This window comes from Equus asinus, chromosome 5, assembly GCF_041296235.1.
Source record: "Equus asinus isolate D_3611 breed Donkey chromosome 5, EquAss-T2T_v2, whole genome shotgun sequence".
NCBI lineage: Eukaryota > Metazoa > Chordata > Mammalia > Perissodactyla > Equidae > Equus > Equus asinus.
Genome location: NC_091794.1, coordinates 108026815 through 108039799, shown reverse-complemented (window position 1 = coordinate 108039799; position 12985 = coordinate 108026815). Strand labels below are relative to the sequence as shown.

At 37.4% G+C, this 12985-nt stretch overlaps 1 long non-coding RNA gene across 1 annotated transcript; it reads left to right on the top strand.

Annotated features, from left to right (window-relative positions):
- Positions 1-607: 607 nt before the first annotated feature.
- LOC123285647 (uncharacterized) lies at positions 608-10952 on the top strand. The gene is made up of 3 exons (XR_006527424.2): positions 608-753; positions 7092-7253; positions 8047-10952. It is a non-coding gene; the product is annotated as an uncharacterized lncRNA (long non-coding RNA).
- Positions 10953-12985: the final 2033 nt, after the last annotated feature.

The following is a 12985-nucleotide window of genomic DNA, read 5'->3' as shown; positions in this document are numbered from 1 at the left end:
TCATTTTTTCATTCATCCATCAATAAGTATCTATTGAACTCCTACTATGTACCAGTCCATACTAGGTACCCAATAGTGAGCAAGAGAGATACAAACACTCCCCTCAGAGAACTGTCAGTGTGGGGGTTATGGACAAGCACACAGGATGTTGTGATGAAATGCTGTGATGGGGGCCAGCAGGGTGCTATGGAAATAATAAGAGAGGCACCAGCCCAGATGAAGGGAGGTCTACGCTGAGAACTGAAGGATGCTTCAGCAGTGAGATAAAGGGGGAAGAATGTTCTTGGCAGGGCAAACAGCAAATATTCAGAATGTGACGTTTGAGGAGGTCAAGTTCACTGTCAATGACAAGAAGGTAAGAGATGAGGTTGGAGAGGTTAAGGAGGGGCTGGGTTTTACTTGACTGTACAACCCATGTTAAGAAGTTCAGACTGTTCTAAAATTGGGGAGCCGCTGCAGAGGTTTAAAGTGGACAGTGAAATGTTTAAATTTGCATGTTAGAAAGGTTACTCTTGTTGCCATAGGCACTGTGTGACCAAAAGAGTTATAATTTGGGGCTGGGAGTGCTAGGTTATCTTCTGAGTTCTGACTTATCGTTTCTGGCTAGGGCGTCAGTTCTTCTAACTCTGGGACATGAAGACCTGTACCTATCCTTGGCAGTAATTATGGCTCAGACAGGAGACAAGAAGGCAGGCAGAGAGAGAGAGACAAATGCAGAGTTTTGGTCAGCTCCTTGGTCTTCACCCACTCAGGGTAAGAGGAATGGTGTCTGTGGCTCCTTTGGGGAAAATACAGGTCGATGTTCGTGGTCTTCTACAATAAATCCTTTGATGTCTACAACATTGCAAAAGTTACAAAGATCTAGTGGAGACGCCCCTAGAACTCAAGGCTTTAGGTTTAATACTCCTTTTGTAGGAGAAGATATGAACTTCAAATCCATTATAAAGATTAGATGAATGTTGGTTGATACTTTAGTTAAATTTGCCAATATATTTGCCACCATAATGTCTTTTGGGTTATTTCTGACTCTTCCTTAGTCAATCTAAGATTGTGGAATTAATGTTCCAGATTACACTTTTCTTGAAATAATGATTGTGAATGAGTGATATTTTAGAGGAAGCTGGTTTTTTTTTCAATAAAAAGGCATATTTGACTGTGTCATTAAGACAAGTGACCGTTCCTATACTTAGTTTCTTCTGTTGTAAAAAACGTGTGATTATATCATTAACTTTAGGGTGTTGTGATTAATGAAAGCTGTTTGGGAAAGAAATGTGACAAAAATATAGTTTTCACTGATTTAGAAATATAATAAAATGTACTCCCTGTTAATGTAAACCATCCTGATGCAGCAGAAGGCACTTCAGGACATCTGGGGTTATCATTATATTCATTCAACAAACAAGTCTCTACTATATATACTTTTGCTGGTTTCTACTTTTTCAAAGTAAAATTCAGAAAAACTTCCTTTCATTTGGGCTTTCTGGTCGCTTCTATTTTAAGTGTTCTTTAATACTTTATAAGCATTTGCTCCATCTCATTAATTAGAACATATGATTCTAGTAAGAGGATTATTTATTTTACATCTCCTATAGTACACAGCACAGTTGTTGACTTTTTTGATCATAGGTATAAACTTAAATTATAGGAAGGAAGATTTGAGTGAGCGCAAATGCCTAATTGATATAAAAAGGCAAAATAAGAGTGTTCAGAGCAAGGCTGTAGATTCTACCTCCTAAAAAACTTTGAGAATCAAATTGACCCTTTGAACCAGTGTTTTCACTAGCACTGTAAACTAAGGAAATAATAATAAAGAGAAAGCTTTGTTCAATGCAGTGTTATTCATAATAGTGAAAAACTAGCCTCTTAGTGGGACAACTACCCAAGTAAAATATGGAATATCTGTTCAGCTATTAAAGTGATGCTTGATGATTTTATAATTAGGAATAGTAATAATACCTAATACTTTTATAGCATTTACTAAGAAGTAGGCACTGTTCGAGGGCTTTATGTATATTAATTAATTTAACTTCCATAATAACCCTATCAGGTACATGCTCTTACTACACCCAGTTGATGAGCAGGGTGAAGCAATATGCCCAGGATCACACGGCTGGTAACTGAGGATTCAAACCTAGGCACTTAGTTTGCTTTTAACCGCTACAATTTCTTCCATTGTGTTTAGTGAAAAAAGTAGAATAAAAGATTGAATATGGAGTATCTATCCTCATGTTATCAGTTAAGATATTTTAATTTGCTAGTGACAGAAAATTCAACTCAAATTCATCTTTTTAAAAAAAGGAATTCAGTGGTTCAGTAATGGGAAAGTCTAAGGGTGTGTAGCCGCACGCACTGCTTTTCTCAGGTGCTCAAATGGTGTCACCAGATCAGGACTTTCTCTGGCTTGGGGCTTTGTCTGCTTTTGCGTTGGCTTCATCTGGAGGTTTCTCGGCAGCATGCAAGATGGCTGCCAGCAAACCCTAGAGTGATCCAAATGAAAAAAAAAAAAAGAAGAAGAACTTATTTAATGGTTTAAAAACCCTGGGCCTGATTCTCACTAGCTCAAACTGCAGGCCAGGGAGTGCAGTGCTCTGACTGGCCAAGCTGAGCCTGAGCCCACTGTGGGTAGAATCAGCTCCATCTGGAGCTCATCAACTAAGGGTTGAGGATGGGACAGTTTCCTACAGTAAAATTAGGGAATGCACTAAGAGAAAAGGGAAAGGAATGTTTTTAGTATATGTCAAGTATCCACAACAACAATTTTCTTATCTGCAAGGTAAGCATTTAACACTGTTAACTTACAAATTTCTCGAATTTCTTGACTTTGATGACACTACACTGTCCTACCTTTTTGATGCCTCTCCTCAGTCCTCCTCAGTCTTCTCTTCTCTTCCCTGATGCTTAGCTGTAGGCATCCTCTGGAGCTGTCTCTATTTGTTCCTGTCTTAGCCATCTCACTCAATTCCTAAACTTTTATGATCACTTCTATATGAATTCCACCAAAATCTAATTGTAGCCCTATCTTCTTTCCTGACTTTTCATTACATATTTTCAGTTTCTTGCCGGTGCTTCTCCCGTGGATGTCTGTTGCAGATTGACTTCCTTGGGAAGCAGGCTTTGAGATGGAGGACATTTATTAGCGTGTGCTCTTGGGATGTGTTGAAGGGAGGAGGAAGAAGCAGATTTGAGCAGGAGGAGAAGTTGAGCTGTGATGCAGGCCCAGTGTAGGCCTCAGCTGATTCTGTGGAAAGGTCTGGAGCAGAATTGGCCCTTCAGAGGGAGCTGGGCCTTTATTCCTTCCACTCTCATTGGCCAGTCATGGATGTGGATTGCCCTTGGGAGAACAAGTTACCTTGGGCAATATAATTTTCTTCAGCTGAGTCAATTTCCAAAGAAGGTTGACAGCTAAGGGTCATTTTCTGGCAGCAATGCTAGAAATATGAAGACTAATCCTAAAAGTAAAGCTTTCAGTCCTCAAGGAGGATCTGGGTAACTCATCATAGTAGCTTCTTTTTGTTCTCTCTGCTCTTTCTCTATCTCCCCTCACTCTACTCTTCTAATAGTTTTGGTGATGTTTTTACTTAGATATTTTGAGGCTATGTTATTAGATGCATACAAGTTTGGAGTTGTTAAACCTGTCTGGCAAATTGAACATTCTGTTAATATGTAATGAACCTTTACCTCTAGTAATAATTTTTGCTTTAAAATTTGCTTTGCTTGATATTGCTGTACTCACACTGGCTTTCTTCTAATTAGTACTTTGGTGAATCTTTTTCCAAAATTTTCTTTTTAATCTTTGAGTTTCCTTAAGTTTAGGTAAATCTTGTCAAAAGCATAGAGCTAGATTAAAAAATATTTTTGGTCTTCTAACTAGAGAGTTTACTTATAATTATTGTGATTACTGATATATTTACTGATAATTAGAATTCATTTTTACCATATTATTCTGTACCTTCTATTTGTCTTGATTTAAGGAATTTCTTTTCTCTTCTTTCTTGGTACTCATTGCATATTTTTCTCATCCTATTTCCCCCAACTTAGAAGTTATGCCCTCTATTTTTCCTTTTTAGTGGTTATCTAGAAATTGTGAAGTGCATACTTAACAGCAAAATCTAAAGCTATTATCTTTACCCTCCTGAAAATTCAAGGAACACTTTAAGAACATGTTAACTCACATCAGTATCTCCCAATTTTCATTTTCTTGTCTAGAATTTTACTTTCTCTCTCTTTAGCACCACAAATTGGGCATTGTTATTGTTGTTCATACAGTCAATATTTATTTAGATTTAACCATATGTCTTTTTTGTTCATCATTCCTTATTATCCCTCAGGTATTATTTTAGGGTTAGTTTTCTATCTTCTTACAATACATTTCTTTTGAAAGTTCCTTTAGAGATGATGTGTTGGTTGAAAATGCTGTCAGTTTTTGTTTTTTTTGAAAATGTCTTTTTTTTTTACCCTCCTTCTGGAAAAATAGTTTCATGTATATACAACTCTAAGTTGACAATTTTTTCCTTGGAACTTAGAAAGTATTATTCCACTGTCTTCTAATATTATCATTATTAGTGGAAAATTAGTCGTCAGTCTAATTGTCCTTTTTTGTAGGTATTATCTTTTCTCTGTGTCTTTAAAGCTTTTCTCTCTGTTGTGCATTGCAGTTTATTTACACTTGGTCTGTGCAAGTTCTTTCATTTATATCTGAAGATTATTGTATTTCATCAGTGCTGGAAAATTGTTGGGCATTATTTCTATTGTCTCTTCCTCATTCTTTTCTTTCCTTCTATAACTTTGATTAGAGGAATAATAGACCTTCTTTTCTGTCCTTTGTGTCTCTTATCTCTTATGTATTTTCTATTTCTGTCTCTCTGTGCTAGATTTTGTGTAACTTCTTCAAATCTATCTTCCAATTTGTTATTACTTTCTTTAACTGTATCTGCTACTTAACATTAATTGATTTTATAATGTCAATTATTATATTTGTCATTTTTAGATGTTGTATTTGGTTCTAATTCAAATATGCTTGGTCATTTTTGATAATCTCTTTTTCCTTCTTTGTTATCCTCTTTTATTACTTTAATTGTAGTAAACATAATATTTAATATTTGGTATCTAATAATTCCAATATCCACAGTCTTTGTTGGTCTACTCCTGCTGTTTGTTTTTTCTGCCAGTTTTCCTTTTAGTAACTTGTTTCCTCATGAATTTTGCACTTTTTGATGTGAAACTTTTATTCTTTGGAACTTTATCTGTGAATATTTAAGGATTGGCATTTGTTTATGCTAGACACCCAGAGGTGTTAGAGGGCCAGGATTACTTGAATAAACTGAATTTTGGGCTAAGACTTTTTTGGGGGCACTGACAGATAATGTGGGTTCTGACCTGTGTGAGCATGGGCTTGTGGTAAGGAATTCTCAGGGGAAACTTTTTTTCCTTTCCACCACAACTGAATATGAACAAGTAAGTATCCTCTCTATCTCCCTCATCAGGACAAATATTTCCCTAATTCATCTATTGAAGGTGTCACCTTTTAGGGTCCCAATTTTATGCAGTCTTTCCTATGGCATCCCACTCTATGCAGGTACCTACCTGGCTTTGTCTTCCAAATTCCACAAACAACTCACTAGAAATCAAGGCCAGGAGTCAGAAAACTTGTTCCATAAAGGCCCAGATAGTAAATATTTTAGGCTTTGCAGGCTGTATGGTCTCTGTTGCAGCTACTCATCTCTGTTGTTGCAGTGAGAAAGCAGCCATAGACAATAAATGAATAGGTGGGGCTGTGTTCCGATAAAACTTTATTTACAAAAACAAGCGAGAAGCTAGATGTGGCCCTTGGACCATAGTTTCCTGACCCCTGCTCTCAGCCATCAGGAATTGGCAGATGCCCTCAGAGCAGATGCCAACTTCATTGTTTTCTTACGTATTTGGAGTCATGCTTTCTTCCTCTGTCAGGTCTCTGAGGATTTCACTTACCATTTTGCCAATCTGGTCATGCATTTATAAAGATGTTTTAAAATATTTTGCTTGTGACTGAGTTGTTCTGCCTCAGGAGGGTTTCTCTGGATGTCTAGTCCACCTCACTGCCAGAAATGGAAGTCAAATTCATCTTATTAGTACAGATTTTCTTACTTCTCTAATAACCACACTTGCCTAAGATATTAAGCCTGAACTTCTTAGATGGGCATTTAAGGCTTTTTATCCTCTGTCTTTAGCCTATCTTTGCAATTACTGGCTCCCTCTACTTCCTTACAATTACCATGTTTTCAGTCAAATTAGGATACTCATGCTTTTTTCAAAAAGCCTTTTTTTGCCTACCTCTCTCCCATTTTCATGCTGTTCTCTGTACTATCCTTACATGTTTCATTCCTAGTGTTTCCCTTGGCAACAGCAGCTGGTTAAAAGATGATTCTATCTTCAGATCTCATCTCAGATACTTTTTCCTTTATTTTCATCTCAATTGGATATACTTTCTCCCTCCTCCAGTGTTCTGCCTTATATTATAGCTATTTGGTTACCACTGCTAAATTGTAAGCTCATTTAAGACAGAGAACATCCCTTACCCAATTTTGTAGACTTCTCTCCTTCCCTCACAGGGCACCCAGCATAATATTTTGAATACAGCGGGTACTTAAATATTTGCAAAATGAATGGATACATAGCATTTTTTTAAGTTGGGAAAACTCAGATTTTATTGTAAAGCCCATGCCATTTTCAAAGGTAGATCTTCAGCTCTTCCTTAGGCTTATCAGTCACTCACTACAGCCACTGCATTAGGTCAGAAATAGAATCACAGCTGTGCTCATGTCCTACAACTCATGTAGAATCTCTTTTCATGGGGTCTGAAGGTTATTATCAGCAAAATAATGACACCACCCAAAGATAACTACTGTTAACAGTGTACATATTGTTAACATTGTCAACAAGCACTCTTTCACGATGTGATTTTTCATGGCTACTTAGTAATCCATCATATGGATATAGCATGAATCATGTGTGACCAGTCTTGACTATTAGAGTTTCAACATAATGTTATTATAAATAATATTGTAATGAACTGCCTTGTATGTAATTTTCCATCTCTCTCCTTATTTCCTCAGGATAAATTCTACCACATAAAGGAAATGCTGAATCAAAGGGACTGAACATCTTTAAAAACTTTTTCAATTGCCAAAGTGCAACCAGATTATTGGACCACTTGGGACATCCACCAGCAGTACAGTGCCCATTTGATGACACACTCTCCAACTTCAGATTTTTTGGTTAGTTTCAGATCTTTTTCTTTGTTTATTTGTTTTTGAGGGTCAGTTCATTAGGCAAAATTTTATCACAGTTTTAAGAAAATGCACATTTCTCTTTATATTGATACTGAGGTTGAATATGTATGTATATATATGTATGTCCACATATGTGCATACACACATACAGATACATCAATGGTCCTTATACTTCTTCTGTGACTTGCTTGTTCATTTGTCTTTTCTATCGTGGCATTGCCTTATTCTTATGATTTGTACATCAAGGAATTAATTCCTTGTCTATCACATATGTTACAGACATTTTCCCCTGTTAGTGTATGTCTCTTCTTTTTGTTTATGTCAATTTTTTAGCTTAGATTTAAAAAAATTTTTTTAACATAATGTCAAACTTACAGAAAAGATGCAAGATTAGTGCAAAGAATTCTCAAATACCTTCACCCAGAGTCCTCAAATGTTAGCATTTTATTACATTTGTCTTATTCTTTTCCCTCTCTATTTCTCTCTATCTGTATAATTTTTATTTACAACAATTTACAAGTAAGTTGTAGACATGAAGCTCTGGCATTTAAAAAATAGCCGTATAGGTTTTTACAATAGGCTTAATTTTTAGGACAATTTTAGATTTACAGAAAAATTGAGAAGCTAGTACAGACTTCCCATAGACCCTGCGCCCAGGTTCCCATATGATTAACTTACTTACAATTAATGAATCAATATTGATACATTATTATCAACTAAAGTCCATTGTTTACTTGAATTTCCTTAGTTTTTACCTAATATCCTGTTTGTGTTGCAGAAGCTCATCCAAGACATTGTATAACATTTGGTCATCGTGTCTCCTTAGACTTCCCTTGACTGTGACAGTTTCTCAGACTTCCTGTTTGTGATGATCTTCACAGTTTTGAGGTGCCTGGTCTGGTATTTTGTCGAATGTCCCTCATTGGGATTTATCTAATATTTTTCTCATGATGTTATTGGTTTTGGGGAGGAAGACCATAGAGGTAAAGTGTCATTTTCATCACATCATATCAAGGATACATGCTGTTACCATGATTTGTCACTGTTGATGTTGACCCTGACCTGAGGAATACAGAGCCTTTTTTTTTTTTTGAGGAAGATTAGCCCTGAGCTAACTGCTGCCAATCGTCCTCTTTTCGCTGAGAAAGGCTGGCCCTGAGCTCACATCCGTGTCCATCTTCCTCTACTTTATATGTGGGACGCCTACCACAGCATGGGTGCCAAGCGGTGCCATGTCCGCACCTGGGATCCCAACCGGCGAACCCCGGGCCCCCAAAGCGGAACTTGCACACTTAACCACTGAACCACTGGGCCGGCCCCTACAGTGCCTTTTAAAGCCCATACAAACAAAATCAGTGATGTTGAGGTCAGGTCAACTATTCTGAACAAAATTTGGAGGTTCAAGTAATCTTTGAATCCTCGTGAAAACTGTGCAGTAGCTGGAAAACTGTTGTGTTCGTTGCAGTTCATGGACCTGGATGATATGCTGATGGGAATTCCCTAAGTGTAAGGGTAATTTTATTCACTGTGTTTTTGGTGATGTCACGAGTTAGGAATTAAAGTTAGAACAGAAAGTCTTAAGAGCAGTTCTTTAAAATATTTATGTAGCATATTGTTTGAACTACAGACATTTTTGCTTGCATCGCCATGGGGGTAAGAACATCTGTGTGTGTCTGTATCCCAGATGTAGCCTTTGATTTTCTCGAATTGTTCTGCAGAGGAACACATCTTATCTAGAAACGATTCAGCTGTCTTGTTTCCATTATTCTTGTTTCCATTCAGTGGGTAAACCTTTTGAATGCCTGAGCAGTTAAATTCCCCACATCCTACATTTATCATTTCCAGGAGCCAATAAGAAAGGTTAGTAAAGTGAATCTGAATGATTTATTTGTACAGAACGGATGAATTTCCTCTTAGTCGTACATCCGACACCCACATGATACCTCATCTCTGATGCTGGGAAGGAACATTTTCAGGAGAAATTTGATGCCCAATTAGTGTGTTTTAATTTAGTCAGTGGAATTTCCATCTGGCTCTAATGTGTATTCTGGAGGGTTAGACTAGAACAGAGTTGAACAATTTATTGGTTTGTGAGGTGAGGTCAGTAGGTACAAAGAACATTTCACACAAGCAGGATTTTAGACATGCTGAGGTTTTCACCTCTTTTTGTTAGTTACAGGATAGTTGGGGACAGAGAAAGCACATGCTACTTATTTTGTGATTAAGCACTTAATATAAATAGTTTAAAATAAGAAACAACTTCACAAAAATAGATGATAGATGTCTTCTCTTCTAAAGAAATTGGAAATTTACAGATACATAGATATCTGGAAGATAAGTGACTGTTTCCTCGTTTTAAGATATAGGGCACAGAACTTTACTTTAGATAAGTACATTTTTCATAAATAACAAGTATGCTTTTAAAATGTTTTATTGCTTTTTATAGAGAAAGAGAGGGAGTAAGAGAGAAAGAGAACCTTTTCAACTTAAAAACTTCCCTACTTTGGGTGCATTTACACACTAATATTGAAATTAATAACTAAACTCAACCACCACAGAAAAATCTAAGATAAAATAGGTCTATTATAAAAGTGAAGTTTAATTCCTATTATATCTAAAAATAGAGAGGATTCCAGATATAAAGGACCCTGGTAAAAAAAAAAGCTGTTTTCCGTTTTGTGGCATGTATTTTTTTTAGTCCATTTCAAGCAGGTGTGTATTGTGCCCCCGGCCTTTGGTGGTTCTGTCTCCTTGCGCTCGAGTGTGATCTGAGATTGCTGATACTGTTTACGTTCTTTGCTTCCCTAAGAATTATGCTCCTTTCCTGGGATCCCTCATCTCTAGAAGTTTTGTCACACTATTGAGTAATGTCCATATTTGGTTATCTCTTAACATTTTCCCCATTCTATATTTAGGCAAAAAATTAGCACTTATTATTTAGATTTTCTGTCTTTCCACAAAGGTATAATAATACAATCTCAAATGATTGTGGAATGTTACATTTGAATAGGAAGTTATAAATGTGTTTCTTTTGACAGTTCTGGATTTCAGATGATTACAGATTCATTATTTTTAGGAGAGAAAGGTGATTGTGTATCTATAAAACTTTTGAACATTGACCTTTGCTAGCGTGAAATTCCGATTGTGTTTAATCATGACTACTAAGATATACCCGAACAAGCCCCAGGCAGAGTTTACAACGAAAACATTTAGTCCTTCCAGGAACAGGACTAGAAATTTCTCCACATGTCTGTAGACTCTGAACCTCAGGATGTCTGTGAACATTTTACTGTGTTCCACTGTACCCTCAAGTTCGTTTCCCAGCCATGGAAAATGCCCATGAGAAAGAGTTGTGCAATTGCTAACTGTTAGTCACTTATATTTCCTGAATATTCCCTATTTAATTTCCCTGGTAGCTGGCAATAACATCTAGGATTTAAGTTGCTGAAGGGAATTCGGGAAAACCCACATAAATGTCTAAGATGAGGTTTGGCAAGCTGTGTGTCTTGGTGACATAACAATGTCATAACTAGAGATTTCATCAAACAGAAGAGACAGGAAATCCCTGCCGCTGCCAGACACCCACTTAAACTCACTGGAGTCTGAGGATCATCGTTTGTTAAAAATGGATTCTACACAGTTTTTAATTTGATTATCTTGCTGCTGGAATAAAAATTTGGACCTGAGGTTTAGGTGCAATGAAATTTCTTTAAAAATGGGCATCTTAAGGGAATTTTCAGGAAAACAAAGGAAAACTTAGTAAAGTTTCTGTAAGGGGAACAACAGCTTCTCCATGAAAAGCCCAGCCTGTTCCCTCCAGATGGGCCTGAGCTCTGGGGAGGGCCCGCTGGGCCTGAGCAAGCCACCAAGCCAACCACGAGAATCAGAGGGAAGATGGAGCCCTGGGCTGACTTTTCTCACACCCAAGAACCTAATGGACGTGATTTTTAACTTAAGACAGCATTCTATAAATTGAGGTATTACACTTATCTTTATCCCTGTAAAAGCGGTCAGACGTTCTGAAGGTTGTTCCGTCCTTGGTGTTGTTTCACTATTTGTAAGTTTTGATTGCTTCAGGGTACTTCCTCCTCTTGTTCACTTTTTGTTTTTATTGTGGTTTGGGTTTAAGGATACGACCAAGTTCTGTTCTAGAAGGTGGTAACGTTTTATTAGACAGAAGTGTACTTGAAAAGGAAGTTCTACTCCTATTGTTCTACTCTTCACTTTTCTCCACTCACACCTGTTAATTCTATTGTGCTTATTGTATCATCCTGGGCTACTTTCTTTGTGTAATTCTTTGATATTTAATTCTATTGCTTTGGTAACTATTGAGGTCATTGGTTACCATTATATATGTCTGTTTGCTGCATTTCCTCCATTTAAGACATCTTTATTACATTCGTTGGATCATGAATTGAGTGTTATTTTTTATTGTCTGCCATTATATGGTGACTTTAACTGCTAATGCTTCTTGTGTGACATTGACTTAATCTGATAGGATGGTAATCTGCTCTGCTCTTCTTAAATTTGTGCAGGTGTCTTAGAATGTAGACCATCTTGTTACTTCAAAGGTTGACGTCTGTTCAGTTTACATAACTCCTGTAGACAGCAGATTGCTGGATTTGGCTGTATAGTGAAGTCCAGTCTGTTTGCTCATGGTGTTAGAGTTATATCTCCAAATTGCATCTTCAGCCCCCAACTCTCCCCTCACTCCTGACCTTGGGTATCTAGTAGGCATCTGTGTTGGTTTCCTGGGGCTGCTGTAACAATGTACCACAAACTGGATGTCTTCAAACAACGGAAATTTATTGTTGCATGGAAGTCCAAAATCAAGGTGTTGGCAGGGCCGTCCTCCCTGAGACTCTGGGTAGAGTCCTTCCTCGCCTCTTCCAGCTTCTTGTGTGTCCGTCAATCCTTGGCATTCCTGACTTGCAGCTACATCTGACTCCAATCTGTGCGCCATCTTCATGTGATCTTCTTGTAAGGACATCAGTCATATTGGATTAAGGGCCCACTCTACTCCAGTGTGATCTCATCTTAACTGGTTACATCTGTAAGGCTTTTTTTCCCAAATAAGATCACATTGTAAGGTACTGGGGACTGGGACTTCAACATATCTTTTGGGGGGACACAAAATTTTTCTATAATTTTTTAACAGCTTTGTTGAGGTCTCTTCATGTGTTCTTTTCAAAGATAGTTTCTGCTTTAGGACCTTTGCACTTGCTGTGTCTCTGCCTCCATCTTTTTTCCCTTCAGTCTTCTCATGGCTTACTTAGATCTTTCAACTGTCTGCTCAAAACTTACTTCTTCAAAGAGGCCTCTTCCAAACACCCTACCTAAAATAGAAACTCTCATCCACTATCACTATCTGACATTTTATGTTTGTTTACTGTCCATTTCCCCAACTAGAATGTAGGACCTCTGACAGCAGGAAATTCATCTTACATCTGGCCGTTATATCCCTGGCACCTAGAATGATGTCTCGCACATAGTAGACTCTCAATAAATACATATTGAATTAATGCAAGAATGAATATAATTGTCACATCATTCACTTCCCTATCACTTTACCGAGCAGAGATCTGAATCAAAGTGAACAATGAGAAGATGTACAAGAAGAGTTTTTAAGTAGAGTGTGGGTGGACAGTATGTGCAAAGGACCTGAGGCAAGAGTGTGCTTGGCATGTTCAAGTAACAGAGGGGTTAGGCGGTGAGTG